This window comes from Homarus americanus, unplaced genomic scaffold (assembly GCF_018991925.1).
Source record: "Homarus americanus isolate GMGI-L3 unplaced genomic scaffold, GMGI_Hamer_2.0 scaffold56009, whole genome shotgun sequence".
In the NCBI taxonomy this organism is placed as follows: domain Eukaryota; kingdom Metazoa; phylum Arthropoda; class Malacostraca; order Decapoda; family Nephropidae; genus Homarus; species Homarus americanus.
In genome coordinates, this window is record NW_024739542.1 from 7,673,750 (window position 1) to 7,679,757 (window position 6,008).

The following is a 6,008-nucleotide window of genomic DNA, read 5'->3' on the forward strand; positions in this document are numbered from 1 at the left end:
AATATCTCCAAAAAGCGTTCTGATGATAGAATTCCCGGTGATTATCGTAAAAGAAAGGATATAACACTTGAAGAGAAGCTCGATGTTATCAACCTCAAAATCACCCTTCTCCCCCATCAAGTTACATTCATATTTTTTCAAGGTAAAGTGTTAAATTTACTGTATGATTTCATTATTAGATATGAATGTAACATTTATTTAGACTGTGCTATCCTTTGTGTTAGGCTAACTACTAAATTTTTTCGATTTCGAGTAATCTGCACCTAACCCTATTTTCTCCATAAGCCCTGTTATTTCTATTACGCGATTTTCTATAACACGATATTTTACAAGAACACAATTATCGCGTTATAGCAGAACTACCTGTAGTACTAAATTTGTTTATTTACTCAACATAGTTTAGTTTTCTTCAGTGGAGTAAGCTACTGTCTTAGATATTAAATGCTTCCATGGTTACTGTGGAAACTACTGTACTAGTAACCCATCACTTAAAACATTATCGTCAACTCTACAGTTGTTTTCCTTGCTTGCAAGGTAATAGCGATTACCTGATTGCAGCTCCCCATACTGCAGTCTCTTGCAGCCTCTGTTATCAGGTTCTTAACTCTTAATGTTATTTCTTACTTCTCCCCATATCATTCTTGGCTTTATCCTTGGCTCTCCTTCCCTCCACCTACTGTTTTATTGATTCATACATTTCTTGACCCATTTATTTTCATCCATTCTCTTTGCATGTTTAAACCATCTAAACCTACCTCTACTCAAAACTTTACTAATACTCGCAATACCCAGCCATTCTCTTAGTTCAGAACAGGGTTTCCTATCTTTCAGTTTCACAGTGCACATCCACCTCATGATTCTCAATTCAACTCACTGAAGCATTGGTATGTCATCTTTAACTGTCCATGTTTGAGTGTCATACATTACACTTCACATGCCAGTTGTATACAGCTTGTCCTCACTGAGGGAAGGTCCTCTTGCCATCAGTAATTGCAGCCACTCCCTAAACTTTCTCCTGCCACTTCTGACCCTTACAATGGGCTAGCTTCAGCATCACCTCTGGCATTGATCATATCACTCAAGTAGCAGAACTCGTCAACAGAACATTTAAACTCGGCAACACCCTACAGTCTGCCACCCACTCCACTGCACCTCTTACGTACCCATCCCCCACTCTATCCTCCCTGCCTTATCCCATATTTATACCTCCCCTGTTCATTTTCTCCTTGACACAGACTAACATGCTACATTATGTAGCTTAGAGGTGGTAACAACTTTTATTCAATTGTCTTTGCATTGCGATATATTTCTTTCGTATTTAACTTAAAAAGAACATGGTATTGTTTTGGTGATGTGAGGTAGAGTGTGGTGACATGTAGGGCTGGAGGTGTTGTCTTATCATGTTTTTTTTTTTTTTTAATTATTATTATAACAAGTGTCTACATAAATAATTTGTTCTATTTTCTTAAGTCATATAAATTAATAGAAATAAAATTTATGTAAGCAGGTAGAAAATTACATAAATCCAATTTATTTAAAAAATTAAATATAGTGTTGTTTATGTTCAGTCAACCTGACCAGACAGACAGACAAAGGTTGTCGCATGGTCCATGTTATTCATACAAAAACATTCATCATGGCAAAATAAGTTATAGTTAGACCTTCTAATTTTTTATTTGTTACATAGGTTTCCATTTAGTGAGAGGAAATAAATAAAAAGTTTATGAATGGAAAATAGAAAAATCATTTTTCATTCCTATTTGGTTCGTTTGCCTGAAAGGCCTTGGTGAAATCCCTGAGATGCCTGTGTAGCGGGGAGTGTAAATATCCAGGGCTCAAAATTTTGCAAGTTTTCATTCTTTTGACTACAAAATACAGTACCATCATCATTGACACTAGCCCACTACCATCACTGACACTAACCCACCACCATCACTGACACCAACCCACCACCATCACCAACCTACTACCATCACTAACCTAATACTACCATCACTGACACTAACCTACTACCACCACCATCACTAACCTAATACTACCATCACTGACACTAACCTACAACCACCACCATCACTAACCTAATACTACCATCACTGACACTAACCTACTACCATCACTGATACTAACCTACTACCACCACCATCACTGACACTATCCTTCTACCACCACCATCACTGACACTATCCTTCTACTGCCACCATCACTGACATTATCTTATCACCATCACTGACAATAACCTATCAACTCGGCTAGATATGGTTACCAGCCTAATCTGATACAGTACTATACATTAGGGTAGGGCCTGCAATAGGCTTTTATTTATTTTGCTAAATAAACCACACCCTAGCCATGGTAATCCAAGTTAAGTGTATACTAACCATAGTTTAGGATGGCCCAGACTGTGGAGTCAAATGAAAGGTCAATAGTCTAGACTGGTAGCTGCCCAAGCCTAGATATCTTAAGGGCCACAATCTTATTGGGTTACTGTACAGGTATCCCTCTATTTACGATGGGGTTACGTTCCTGAAAAACCCATCGCAGGTAGAAATATCATAAATTGGGATAATTATAACATCAGGTTCAATGGGATATGTTGCCATTCAGACCAACACCCACTTGTATAACCAAAAATAAAATTTATACAATAATAATACAGTCAACCCTCACTTTACGCGGTTAATGTAACCCACAGGGTACCGCGGAAAGTGGAAACGCGTAAAGTGAATAACATAACATATGGGATTAATTGAAATAGAGACCGGGCCGACCCCCAAACTCCACTTTTTGACGACACACAACTATGATGTAGTAAAAATATTATCTTAACTTTATGATGGTATGCACACACAATTAATAATTAAAAGAAATATCAATAATATTAGGTTTTTAGCACTTACATTAGTAGAAAAGATGGCTGGGCACACGGGGATGGGCGGTTGGTTCCGAGGCTGAGGGCAGATTATTGGCCCTCACCTGTATCACTTGTATCAATTGTATCACTATCCACCACAGAGGCTTGCAGGGCCTCTTTGTCAAACCCCCCAAAGTCCATATAAGTCCATATCCTCACCATAATTATCACTATCACTGACTTGGGCCGGCTGCGGTGGGTGGCGGGTGAAGAACTGGTAATGTTTTGATGACTGGTCGACCTTGTGCGCACCATGTTCGCGCCACTTACACAACATGGCGGATGGCGGGAGGTTTGGATCCAAAAATGGCGCGGCTCGCCAGCCGCTCTCCGCGTAAAGGGGTACACGCACCGCGGAATGTGAGCATCCTGGGTTCCGGCAGGGCACCGTGTAAACGTGTAATGTGGGACCGCGTAAAGTGAGGGTTGACTGTATACATAAAACACAAACAACACTCGCCTGGTCATCATCAAATTACCCATGAGGTTAAGGGGACTCTTGAAGGTGGAGTGAAGACGTCACCAACTCACACAGCTTCACAATGTTAAGCTTCACCCTCAGAGACACGGTTTTCCTGGGCGCCTTGGCCTTCCCAGACATTTTCAAAGTTATACTGCTCACTTGTCACAAAAAACAGAGCAAACGATGGTTACGTAAAAACAATGATAGTGGCCGACACTACTCAGAACAACAGAGTTAAAGCACTTTAGTCACAAAAACATAAAAAATCACATTGTAGTTACCAAAACACAGTACTACAGTGTGAATGATGTCTTCTCACTGTAAAAAAAGATACACTGAGCTACACAATCATGGGCATGTGCAATCACCATGAGTCAAAGCTTGGGACTGTAGTGCTCCAGGTGGCAGCATGTAGGTAGATCGCAGTTGACAAAAGTGCAGTGAGAGATGCGTTCTTTTATCGCAAATAGGTGGGTGGTCTTAATACATCACCATTTTTCAAGCAAAATATGGGTTGTGTCAACTTTTGCTTCAGTATATGAATCTTGGTAGGAGTGATGGTAACTTCTTAATTTAGGTTTTTCAAAGTAAAATTTTTGCTTCCCATGCTTTGATTTATGAACTAAAACCCTAAAGTATAATGTATAAAGGAGGCCGTAATTTTCATAATTTTTTCCCAATGCAGTTTTTATCATTTTTGGGGATCAGTATGTTTACTTATTTAATTATTCTGTAACACTGACAATATTATTAAGTCTTCAATGTGTCACCAATCTTCTACCAATGCCATTTAGCTTAAACTCCTCAAACTCACTGAAGACAAGCAGACTTCTGCACCACACACAGTCACTCGGCCAATTGCCTCATTGTCCAATTTTTCCTTCTTTATTCTCTGTAATACAGTACAGTATACTCTCAATTTAACAGAATCCGATATAACCAACTCTCGAATTAGCAGAAGGAATTTTTCCATTATTTTTCACTCAATTTAGTGAACTATTTCGCTAAATCGAGATTAACTCTGTTAATACGCTCACACCTACGGAGACACCTCAGACATGATATGTTCATAGAACCATTAGAAATATTATTAATGGCTTACCTTAAACTAAGGGGTTCGGTGTTTGTTTTTAATTTTTTCTATTATTTCCGAACTTTTTTCCAGTTGATAGCCGCACTTTTGACATTCTCCCCCACACCACTTCCTTTCTGAGACTTCTGAGAGACTTTCAGCATGATATCTAAGCACAGTAGTTAGTTGACCAAGATGTAGCAGTGAACAACACACACAGTGGCGGCAGGACAGAGACTGAGCAGATGTAAACAAACCTCGTGCGCCAAGCGGTGCATTTGGCGCAAAATTGAATGGAGTCACGCCCAATTTAGTGAAATAGTTGATTAAAGCGAGTGAAAATAACGTAAATCGATTTCGCGGAAATTTTGATTTAACTCTTAAGCCCTGGGTTAGGGTGCTGCTGGCCATACCCCCACCCGGGGGTAAATCGAGAAAAATCAACTTTTCCAATAATAATTTTTAACCTTTTTAAATTATATAACAATAAAAAATAAGTAAGAAAAACTATATTTTGACACTAGAAACTTCCCTGGCATCGCGGAGGGAGGGGACAGCTTGTTATGCCGGCGAGCCTTATGGTCACCTACTCACTTAGCAGCTATTTTTAGCTTGCCTTTGTGTCCAGGGTGACCAGTAATACATATATTTACTGATCATAATACTTATATGCTATAAATAATTCATTTAGAATATTTTATTTGCATTATTTTTCATAAAAAGTGCTCGGCAACACACGCAGTCGGTCGTCAGGCTGTCTTTGTGTTTGGTAGAGCAAGTAATGCATAAAATAATAATAATTCCACAAATAAATACATTTATAACATAATCATAGCATTATTTTCCAGTAATATTACACTATACTACAATACAACTACACTACTTTTAGCAATATTACTTTGATACACCATCATAAAATGGACAGACAATGAAAATGAAACAAACAAAAAGTAGGTAATTTCCTTCAGGAAGCTTCCTTGTGGCCGAGCATGTGGCGTGACAAACGAATAGTCACACTGGAACCTGATAAACCCGCGCTAGGCATTCAAACAGTGGCAGGAAAAGGCGCTCGTTCTGGAACGTCACCTGAGGCGCGCTAATCGGGCATCTTGGTACGTCGCCGGGGGCGTAAGGGTTAAAAGAAAGGGGTGGTTCGAATTAGTTGGTTAAATCAAGAAAATACTGTGGAAAATTAAATAAAAGAAAACTGTAAGTAATCTTAAATTTCATCCTCTAATTATGTACAGTAAAGGTGTAGAGTTATAAGAGAGAGTTTGTTAATTGGTTATAAGCAGTGTGTACACCAAAATTTTTTACTAAAAGCTTTTTGTAGTATTTTAACCCCAAAGGGCTTAAATGATTATTATCGTCCAATAAAAAACATCCTGTGTGGGCTGAGACGAGTATGATCATCCCTCCCTAAATTTATTTTAGAATGTACAAGGATCATGGGTGGCACAGTGAAAGTCATGGGCAGCATAGGGAAGGATCCTGGGTGGAGTGAAGGATCATGGGTGGCATAGTGAAGGATCATGGATGCCACATTGGAGAATCATGGGTGG